An 11776-nucleotide genomic window follows, 5' to 3' on the forward strand; every position below is an offset into this window, starting at 1 on the left:
GAACTCTGCAAATGAACAACCCTCAAAACCAGCCAAATAAAATTTGCAAAGAGGTAAAGGACATTGTCTTAAGCAAAAAAGGAAGAGAACTTTTGTCGAAAAAAATATAAATATATATAAATATATATATAAAATATATAAATATATTACATAAATAAATAAATTATTCAACCTATCAAAGTGAAATGTCTCTCCAGTATCACATTTTGTTACTTTTCTCTAATTTAATTACATTTCATGGAAATGTGGATTACTTGTTGCATTGAAAAAAAAATGTGGTTCTTGTTTACTTTGCATATTTCTTTTAATTTAATGGGTTGGAAAGATCAGAATTTCCTTAAAGGAAATCATATTTTCTTTTGATCCTGATTTTTATTTTAATCACAATAGGTATGTGCACTTTGGAAATATGTGAGTGTCTCTTTTCAAAGCAAGCCTTGCTGCTCAGACTAAGGCTCCAATCCAGCTGCATGTTTGTCTGTTGTCCACATGTAAGAGAAAGAAGCAACAGATCTCTGTGGGAGTTTATTGTAGACTCTATATGTTCCTTGTTTAAATTCTGGAAAATCGGAAAATGAAACCACTCAGTACTACTCTATTGTCAAGCACATTCTTCATCTTACCTGCAATTAATTATTTTGTGGTAGAAATGAAATCCATATAAACTCAGTACTCAGAAGCCCATAGTATACATGACAAAGTTGTTATAGGGCCACTTCATTGGTTGAGGTGGGAATGCACTGAAGGCCAGCAAATCATTTTCAGCCTCTCCTGAACAGTGGAAGATGGCATCTAGGAGTTACATTTCTCAACGTAGTGCTCAACAAAAAGTTATTTGCATTGGGTTTTGGATATATTTATCAGCATTTATATATCTCTTTCTATTAGGCTTGGGCGGTTTCGTTCGTTAATTTCGTAATTTGTTATTAATTCGTATTTAAATTAGCTTACGATCCAATATTGAGCCATGCAGGAATAGTGTGAGGAGTAAATTAGATTCGAAACAATTTTTTCAATTTTTCGTAATTATTTTGTAATTATTTCGTAATTATTTCGTAATTATTTTGTAATTATTTCGTAATTATTTTGGCATGTCTGGTGCAAGTTTTATAGTTGTTGTTTGTTTTATCACACCAACAGTCAGCAACAGAGGGAGAGGGGAGCTTCAGAAGTTCCCCTTGTCCCATTTGGAGGTTTTTTTAGCATATTGCGCAATTGCGTCCGCCATTAATGAATCGATTCGTAATTATACGAAATTTCGTATATTTCGAAATTTTTTAAAGGAAAATTTTGGAATTATTAAAAAAAAACGAAATGCCCCCTAAAAACAAAACGAGTTTAGAACCAATTTTTTCCGTGGTTACCCAAGCCTACTTTCTATGTCATCCTCTTAGAAGGACTGTTCACTGACCAAAACACACCAACTAGAGCAGAGATAGACAATATTGTTTCCCTCAGGGTTCCCCAAGATTCAAAAATATTTTGTTGTCCCCGGCTGCCCACAAATACCCACTGAATGTATTCTAGGTGATATTGGAGCATTTTTGCTACATTTCTGCTCCCTGTGGCAATTTTAGGCCAACAAGAGGCCAAGAAGAAGAGAAGAAGAATGGTCAGGAGAAGGACGAGCAGGAGAAGGAAGAGGACTGCAGAAGATTTCAGGGGCACTCCCTGTTCTTAACAAAAGGACTGTTCTGGTCTAAAATTGCTGTGGGAGGGAATGTGGTTAAAATGTTCCCACACTGCCTAGAATAGATGTGGGACACAAGGGGGAAATATTTGATTGTTTTTATGATATGGAGCCATTCAAAGTCTCCTGGAGGGCCAGTATAGCCCCCAATCCTTGACAGTTGCTTATCCCTGAAATGTATATTTGGCTGGAGGGAAAATGCAATTAAAATTAAGGGTTGGTGTTCTTTTGGAGACCAGATTGCTATAAACTATACAAGTCTTACTTTGTCATGAGGATAGCTGACGTAGGTCAGGTTATTCTAGATCAGTGGTTCTCAACCTGTGGGTCCCCAGGTGTTTCAGCCTACAACTTCCAGAAATCCCAGCCAGTTTACGAGCTGTTAGGATTTCTGGGAGTTGAAGGCCAAAACATCTGGGGACCTACAGGTTGAGAACCACTGTTCTAGATGGAAATGGAGAATCATCAGCTTCTGTTAATACTTGGGAAACTATCAACAAGTGCCACTGTAGCACTGTAATAGTAACAACAACAACAACAACGGTAATGGTAATTTTATTTCTTATCCGCCTCTCCTCGTGACTTGAGGCTGGTTACAGCATCAGTAAAAACACATAATCATCTAAAAACATTCAATTAAATACACATATTAGAACATATTTCTACAGGATACATATTAAAATACACAGAACACAGATTAAAGATAAGATGCAAATTTAAAATTCATGATTAAAAATTCGGGAGAGATAGATCTTCAAATGAGTTTGAAATTCCAACAGCTCATTTAGCTGTTGGATCTCTTCTGGCAGGTTATTCTGCAGTCTTGGGGCAGCCAATGAAAAGGTCCTCTGAGTGATGGTCTCCAGTTGGGTTCTGGTAGGCTGGAGTAGCCACCTCAGAGGACCTAAGAGTTAGGGGTGGATTGTAGGTTATATTCCAAAGGAAGAAATGTATAAAACCACTTTTTAGTATTCCTTGCCCAAGAAAATCCTATGTAATGGGGCCAACATATGCACATATACCAGTGGTATTTCATTTTTTTTCACATATTTTTGTATACTGATGAAATTTTCAATCTGGCAGCCTAAAATTTCACCAGACATGAAATTTTCAAGATGTGATGCTGATTTGTAGAATCTTTGGTCTTTCAGATGGTTTGGAGTTCTGCACCCAAAGTCCCTTACCATTGCCTTCAATGGCTGGAACATTTGGGAGGTGAGATCCAAAACATCTGGAGGGCCAAATGTTCTCCAGACCTGCTGTAATGGAATTTTTTCTTATCACGGAATCAAGGAATGGCATTCATGTGTGTATCACTAGTTTATTGCTGATATATGACAAGAGAATCAACTTTGCCAAGATGCTACACAATCCCAGATGTCTTTTCAAAAATAGATACCTAACAACTAAAGAAAATACTTTCTGTAACCCAGGTGCTTATAGTTGAACCAAAAATTCAGTCAAATGAAATAAAGCAATGTGTAAACCTAACCCAATAATTTAGTCATCCATTTGGCCACAGTCAGTTGTGACCACTTTGTTTCGTCTAAGGGGCAGCTTTTTCAACCCCCTGCAGATAAAACAGATTTATGGCACCTGAAAGAAAGAAAGAAAAGAAGAAAGCAAGAAAGAATTTTTAATGGTGCCAACAGATATTTAATGTGTTATTATTTGAATAAACCTGACAGGGTTTCCATAGATTGGAATTGACTTGAAGGTGCATAACAGCAACAGCTGTAGTCCATGGGTCTCTCTTGGGGTGCATGTTGTGTGCACATCTTCTGCTTTTTAAATCAAGGAGAGAACTGTTTTTACCTCAAGGGCTGAACCAATTTCAGAATAATTCTTGGGGCAACATTCTTGTGCTGGGTGGGACCAAAGACAAAAGGATGGGACCGACATTCCAGTAGTAGGTGGGACCAAAAATACCAGCGGATTTCAGGTTGAAGCTTCTGCTGCCAATCACTAAGTCTCACGAGAGGCATTTTAATCTTTTAAAGTGGGATGAAAGTTTACAAAACATGGGAAACCACTCTACAATATGATAATGGAAAAGGTGATAAGGCCATGTGGAGAACAATAACAGAACTCTAAGTGGATGGGATTCAACTCTTGGGCTGGATGTTATCTGTTTCACACATTTGTTTGTTGACATTGTGAAAACTGATGTCCCATCTAAATTGTGGATTTAGTAAGGCTTAGAACTTTAAAAACATGTCCTAGTCTGTGGAGCAGCAGAAAACAGACCCCCCCCCCATGTGACATCCTTTCAGATATTTAGACATGGTTATCATGTCCCCTCTCTGCCTTCTTTTCTCCAAGCTAAACAGATGTAGCTCCCTAAATCTTTCCTCACAGGGCTTGGTTTCCAAATATTTTGGTCATCCTTCTCTGGACATTTTCCAGCTTGTCAATATCCTTCTTGAATTGTGGTGCCCAGAACTGGACACAGTGTTATTCCAGGTGAGGTCTGACCAAAGCTGAATAGATTGGTACAATGACTTCCCTAGATTTTGTCACTATATTCCTATAGATGCAGCCATGAGTCACATTGGCTTTTTTATCTGTTGCATCATGCTGTTGATTCATGTTCAGCTTGTGGTCTACTAAGACTCTTGGATCCCTTTCACATTCTTCACTTCACTTCACTTTATTTCTTAATTAGTCGCTCTCCACCACGGTGCTCCGAGTGACTTACAACCTAAAATAGCATTTACACAATATAAAAACATTCAACATAAAAACATTCAACAGTGACTATTTGGCAAATTAGATCTGATTACTTAAATGCACAACCAAACAGCCAAGTCTTGAGTGCCTTTACAAAAGGTCGTAACTCCGACATTGCTCTAATGTATGGAGGCAATGAGTTCCACAGAATTGGAGTATAGGTTGAAAAAGCTCTACGCCTTGTAGCTTCCAGGTGTACCTCCCTAGGACCCGGTATGTATAGGAGATTTTCCTGGGTGGATCGAGGTGACCACGGATGAAGAAAAGGAATGAGGCGATCCCTAAGATATAAAGGTCCTTGGCCATTTTGACCTCTAAATGTCAGGACCAGTATCTTGTAAGAGATCCAATGTTCTATTGGTAGACAATGCAGTTGTTGCAGAATCGGTGTAATATGGGATCTTATAGATGATCCCGCTAGTCAATGCTTCTACCGAAAGGTAGGATGCCAATTTCTTTGCCTGGCGAAGATGAAAAAAGGCCTGCTTACTTATGGCAGTGATCTGGACTTCCATCATCAGCTATGAGTCCAATACAACCCCAAGGCTTTTAACAGTGGCAGACGGAACCAGAGCTTCCCCTGACAGAACCAGTGTGATCCACAAGGATTAAACCCTTACATCCTAGCAATATAGATCAGGAAACAAAACACTGGATTACAAAACCATTCTGCTCTCAAGACTATGAACGGATTCCCATTCTATCCCTTCTTATGTTTATTTATGTGTTTGATTTGCACAGTAGGTGGGCTATTTTTGCTCTTCTCCATTTCTCAATAGTGGCATGTTGGTGCCAGAAAGATCTATATATTTACAATAAATTAAAGCAGAGTTGTTGATAATGTCAAATGCTAGCCAAAGGGAATCTTGTTTCTTTCTTCAGTTCAAGCTCAATATTTTTTCTTCTTAAGAGTTCACACAGGCTAGGAGGGGAGGGGGGGGGGAATCATTTGTTTTGAAGGGCAGTGACTGAGCTATTAAACTATCCCCCATGCCTCTTGAACGGTTCAGTTCTACAATATATAACACGGAAGAAAAATATGCCACAGCCATGTTTCAGCAAGAAGAAATGATAATTCATTGAAAGAGATTCCTGCTAAATGAGATCAGCGTGAAATGGGAATATAAGTGTTCACATATTTCATTCTTACACATAGAATGAACAGCTCCACAAGCTTGCTTTCCTTGAAACAGAGTTATAAGTGCTTTCGGAGTTTTTAAACAAAAATACTTTTTGTTTCAGAAATTTCACAGAGTTAGATTTTTTTTTTGCACAACATACTTATTTTGCTATTTATCAGGCAAAACTCAATACTTAAGTAATTAAAAGCAAAATGAAGACAATATAGACAGCTGAAGGTAGGACAGTTTTCCTGCATTATAAAAACAGTCTTGTGAATGCAGTTTGCAGTTTTTGTTGTCAATACCAACCTTCTACAAGCCTCCTATACTAGTTATTTGTTATATATATAATTCAGATTGCTTACGATATTGTATATGTGCATATTGGTGTGCAGTTTTCCCTTAAGTCTATGTTGTTTGAAGTTGTGGGAAGGACAGCAGACCACTCGATCAGATCTGGGACTATTCAGACCGAGACTCCATTTTAGAAGTTGTGTTGTCAGTGTGTTGTGCTGTGTATTGTATACTCAGTGTTCATTATGCATTAGACATAAGACAAAGAAGAAGCTGCAACAGAATGCCTTAGAGACCTTACTGTTAAAGCTTTCAACTGATAAGCAATGTACTTGTATGCTGAATACATGAAGTTTGTAAGTAAACAAACTATGTTATTTTTAACAAAGACTACTTATTTTTGTCTCTCGAGAGCATGATTTAAAACCAAATATATTTTATGGGAGGGTAGATTTTTTTGGGCAGCTGAAATAATACTTCTGAAGATCTGCTATATATTTTGTGCATTGGCATAATCTCTGTTCCTAACAGCTTAAAGAGATAACCAGGTGGCATGGCAGGGCACGACATGCTCTCCAGGCAAATGTTTGGAGCCAGTCCTGGGGTGTAACTATAGAGGGATGAAAAATAAGGACATTGGCTCTCCCAATAGCTATGAATGAAATTCTCAATGAAATTCTCTTATATTTTCCAAATTTCAGATAGTACAGTTGACTTTCCATATACAGGGATTGTGCACACAGAAATTCTTCCGTACTTAAAAAAAATTGAATCGTAAAAGCAAATCTTAATTTTGTCATTTTATGTAAAGTACACTACTCAGGCCTGTAGTCGAAATTTTTCAGGTTAAAAAAAACCCTGGTTTACTCCTGAATTTTAACTGGTTAACCAAATCCCCATGCTAAGTCTATGAGATGCAAAAAATTAAGAGTCCCTCCAGAACTGCAAGTGCTATCTCAAGCAAATATTGACAATTTATTCACACTGTCATTACTTACAGCAATAGCCGATGTAGTGAAGCAACCAAGTTGGTGGGAGGGGGTGTTGAATGCTCTCATTAAGGAGGCCAGACTTGGTGGAGGTGGTTGATAAGGACGGAGCTGCAGGCTATCAAAGGCTGCTCTGCCCCCTGCTGTGCTCTTTGCTTCATTGTGAGCTAGGAGGCAGGTTTCAACCCCCCCCCCCCGAAATTTTCAACCCCTCCCAAAAAAATTTTCTGGCTACGGCCCTGACACTACTACTATGACATTGTATGTAATGGAACTTTAGCATCCACAGATTTTTGTGATCAATTTGTGATTCTGGAACCAAACCCCAGCTCACTGTATAGAGAGTAAGACATGAAAATCATTCACACCATGTACTCTTACATTTCCTGCAGTCACAATCCCTTGGTTAACTGGCCTGCCCCTTTTTGGATACCTAAACTGCATCTCTAAATGATTAGATCAAGTTTTAAATTACTATAGTGCTAACAATTTGGAGAGAGAAGGAACATTCATGAAGAAAGGGATCTGAATTTTATTTTTATTTTTTGCCCTCTCTGGCATAGCTTTACTGCTGGCCAGTCCTGCCTCCCATTCCTAATGAGAATGTTATTTCAGTTTGAAACAATATTTGATGAAGCCTGACCCCTCCCTCGTATTTGCAGCCCCCTTCTTGAAAGCCCCCTCCCAAGGCTGCCCAAGCAACTCAAAAACATTCCGAACTTATGTTAGAACAAAGCTCCTGAAAGTACAAGATCAGCCAGTAGTAGTGCCAATAATAAGCTGTGTAAACCAATGCAAACTTTTTTTCCGTCACCAAAGGGACAACATACTGTTTCCTGGTCTATAAGCACCAAACCTTTTGAGATCCATTTGGTGGAAATTGCAAGGAAAGCAGTTAAGGAATGGGAACAGTTGAGACGCAGGAAACAAGATCTGTTTCTGGTGTTGCCCTAAAAGCAGGGGGAAAAGAAGAGTGATACACTTCTAATCTCCTATGTATGGAAAGGTTTATAGTACAGGAAAATCTTTCAGGATTAAGGGGCTTACTATACATCAAGCAAGTTAAACAAAGAATATTGAAATTCTCTGTTTATATTATCTTGGTATTTAGCTGAGCTTTCCTTTTTTCTTTTTTAGAAAGCACGCTCTCTTAATAAAAATCTCTACTTGAAGTATGTGTGTTGGGGCAGGGGACTGAAGAGAAATTAAATGTTTTGCATTTTTCAATCATATTTAAACCATGGTAAATTGGGTGTATTTTCATTTAAAAGACACATAGAAAGCTCTTTGTGATATACTATGAAAAATTAAAATGACAGCTAGTCCCAGCAATTTGGTACTGTTTAGTCAAAGAGAAAACAAAAGGGTAAGTGGTGTATCAGCACGAAGTCTGGAAATTTTCCTCTTTTGGACGAAAACTCTTAGAAATCCTAGCTAATGTGTCTTCTGAAAAAAATTACATTAAAAAAGGCAACTTTTGGAAACTCTGTTCTAGAGAAAGCATCGGTAATTACTCCCTGAACAGAGTACTGGGGCCATGGAGTGCTGTGGTGCTACTTTTCAGAATTCCTTCAAAATATACTGTCTTGTTGAAGTCTCATGCATGAGTAAGTCCTTCTATGGAAATGGCTGCACGCTTTAGGTGGATGCATCCTAATGCTTTTATGCTAAGCCACTGAGTCTCCCTGAGGAGAGATAAAGCAGGGTACAAATAATAATAATAATAAGAAGAAGAAGAAGAAGAAGAAGAAGAAGAAGAAGAAGGAACATCCACGCTCAGTTCATTTTTGCAGAAATTGGATTGCACATATGGGACCAAGGGGCAAATATAAGATACTCCACTTAGGCAGAAAAAATGAAATGTAAGGATACAGAATGTGGGATGCCTGGCTCAATAGCAGTTAGTGTGAAAAAGATCTTGGAGTCCTCATGAACAACAAGTTAAACATGACCCAACAATGTCACTGGAGGCAAAAAAGCCAATGGGATTTTGGCCTGCATAAATAGGAGTATAGTGTCTAGATCCAGGGAACCGATGCTCCCCCTCTATTCTGGCTTGGTCAAACCACACCTGGAATCACAATGTGTCCAATTCTGGGCTCCACAATTGAAGGGAGATGTTGACAAAGTGGAATGTGCCCAGAGAAGGATGATTAAAAGAATCAAGGGTCCGGGGAGCAAACCGTATGAGGGGCAGCTTAAAGAGCTGGGCATGTTTAGCCTGCAGAAGAGAAGACTGAGAGGACGCATGATGGAGGGAGCAAGCTTGTTTTCTCCTACCCTGGAGACTAGGATGTGGAACAGTGGCTTCAAACTACAGGACAGGAGATTCTATCTGAACATGAGGAAGAATTTCCTAACTATGAGAGCTGTTCAGCAGTGGCACTCTCTACCTCAAAGTGTGGTGGAGGCTCCTTCTTTGGATGTTTTAAAACAGTGGTTGGATGGCCATCTGTTGGGGATGCTCTGAATGTGATTTTCCTGCTTCTTGGCAGGGGTTGGAATGGATGGCCCATGAGGTCTCTTCCAACTGTATGATTCTATATTTCTATGATTCCATTGCACATGAGCATATGTTGTGCATGGAAGTGCATGTGCATCTGTTTGTGCATTGGGTTGCATATTTGCTTTGTGGGTTCAGTTGCTCTATGTTGCCATTCAACACAAGGGTTGTATAACACAATTCAAGCCCAACTCCACATATGGAAATTTATTCTACATGATGTTGGATTTAGGCCATCAGGCAAAGATCTCAATGTGATGAACAGATGACTTTTCGACTTTGGACCAATGTTTTCCTCCCCAGGATGGAAGATTCCCTTCAGCTTGTAGATTGTGATCACTAGAGCATGGAAATGTGCCTGATCCAATTGTAATAGAGGTCCATTTTTGCAGGAATAAACTGAATATAAATGAGGAGCTGTCTACTTTTGTCAGAATTCCTATGCAAAGATCAAAGTTGATTTAAAATATGGGATTGTTCATTATCCTGGCAAAAATGACTCAATAGTACAAATTTCCCCCCAAAGTACACATATACCCTCCTTCACCCTCACTGCTAAGCTATTTACATTGCTTCTCCTAGGATTAGACTTGCAAATGATCCTTCTTTTGAAAACAATTTGCTAAACAATATTAAATCTGCCCAGGATAACGGAATGGGCCCAGAGTCACTGAAAACAAAAGGATGGTTCACCCACAAAAAGCATGAGTGAAAGAGACTGTAAAAGATCACATCAAAAGAAGGAACCAACACAAGTACTGATACACATCAGTATGTAAATCCAGCATTTCAAACTAAGCGATTGGTTCCACATGGAGGAACAAAGAACAACTGCTATAAAGTAGCCTGGATCTGGTTTTTTATGAAATATATTTGGATCTTTCAGAAATTTGCCAAATTTGGTTCCAACATGGAATTGATAAATATACTAGATTCAATTAACCAAAAATGGGTTCAATAGTCCAGTTGGCACTGAAATGCAAGAAGTGTTTTACTGGATCAGACTAAAACTGGGATTAGACCTTTTGCTGTAATTATTCTTCCAGTTTTCTGAAAAATAAGAGGCTTTCATTATTTTCTACACATTTTGTTCTTTCTGGGGTTTTTTTGGGGGGGGCGGGGGGGGGAGAGATGCTTTAGAATTTGTGTTAGATGCTGTATTTGTGCACCCTTCAGTGTAGTAAGGCACTGCTTCTTAAACATTGAGTCCCAACCCTAAATGGAGTCTCCTTAGCTCAGTCTTTGGGTTGAGAAAAATTTGGTAACAGCAAAAGATTTCTGAATGTCAGCCATTTACATATATCTGTTAGAAACAATTTGCAGTATTTATAGTGGATTCTTCAGAAAATTCTGCATTCCAAGGAAAACCAGCTTGTGTAGCAAGATCTGACTTCCCCACGGTAGTCCATGCTCTGGTTACATCCCAAATAGACTACTACAATGCACTCTACATGGAGTTGACTTTGAAGACTGTTCAGAAGCTTCAAGCTGTCCAATGGGCGGCAGCCAGATTGCTCACCGGAGCAGTGTAAAGAAAGCATAACCCCCCCTGTTATGTCAGCTCCACTGGATGCTAGCCTGCTACCGAGCACAATTCAAAATGTTGGCTTTACCCAACAAAGCCGTAAATGGTTCCTGCTCAGCTTATCTGTCCAAACGGATCTCTTCCTATGAACCACCTCGGAGCTTAAGATCATCTGGGGAGGCCCTGCTCTTGTTCCCCCCTCTTTGCAGGTGCAACTGGTGGGGACGAAAGACAGAGCCTTCTCAGTGGTGGCCGCTTGATGTGGAATTCAGTCCCTAGGGATATTAGATCAGCCCCCTTCCTCAGGACCTTCCATAAGAAAGTAGAAACATGGTGTTTTGATCAAACCTTTGGAGATCTTGTGCAATAGATAAATATGGAATTATGTACAGTGACTATTGGAATGGCCCAGACTATGACTTTGGATAAGGTGGTGAGGGCATTGTTTTATATGTTTTGATTTATTTTACAATTCTATTTAAATGTTTTAATTGTATATTGTTTTTGAAGGTATCAAATAGGTGTCTAAGTGTAAGCCACCTTGAGTCCGTCCCCCCCGCCAGGGTGAAGAAAGGTGGGGTAGAAATGCTGTAAATAAAATCTGCAAATCCTGATTCATTATCAGTAAATATTTGATTTTTATACCTGTTTTATATACTACTGTACCTGGGATTGTCTAAACAATTCTCAAATGGAAAGGGTTCATGAGTGGAAAAAGTCCTGTTGCAAGGGACTGAGGAAACTGCCTGTTTTCCCCTCTTTTATTTGTGCCATGGTTTTGAAGCATGCGGATCAATCTCTTTCTCCAGTAACTTCTTCAGTCAATATTGCCTTCTGCAACTGAAGTTATTGCAGAAGGCTGTATCCATTTTGCCTTGCGCTACGCCATTCCATGTAATAGTACCTTGGCCCAATCAATGCCCG

At 39.1% G+C, this 11776-nt stretch overlaps 1 protein-coding gene across 1 annotated transcript in view; it reads left to right on the top strand.

The window, feature by feature from the left end:
• Positions 1–180, top strand: part of EDN3 (endothelin 3) — a 59343-nt gene extending 59163 nt beyond the window's left edge. The window contains exon 5 of the mRNA XM_060772017.2: positions 1–180. This exon is cut by the window's left edge and continues 1139 nt beyond it. The gene's annotated coding sequence lies outside the window, so the exon portion shown is untranslated.
• Positions 181–11776: the final 11596 nt, after the last annotated feature.

Source organism: Anolis sagrei, chromosome 4, assembly GCF_037176765.1.
Source record: "Anolis sagrei isolate rAnoSag1 chromosome 4, rAnoSag1.mat, whole genome shotgun sequence".
NCBI lineage: Eukaryota > Metazoa > Chordata > Lepidosauria > Squamata > Dactyloidae > Anolis > Anolis sagrei.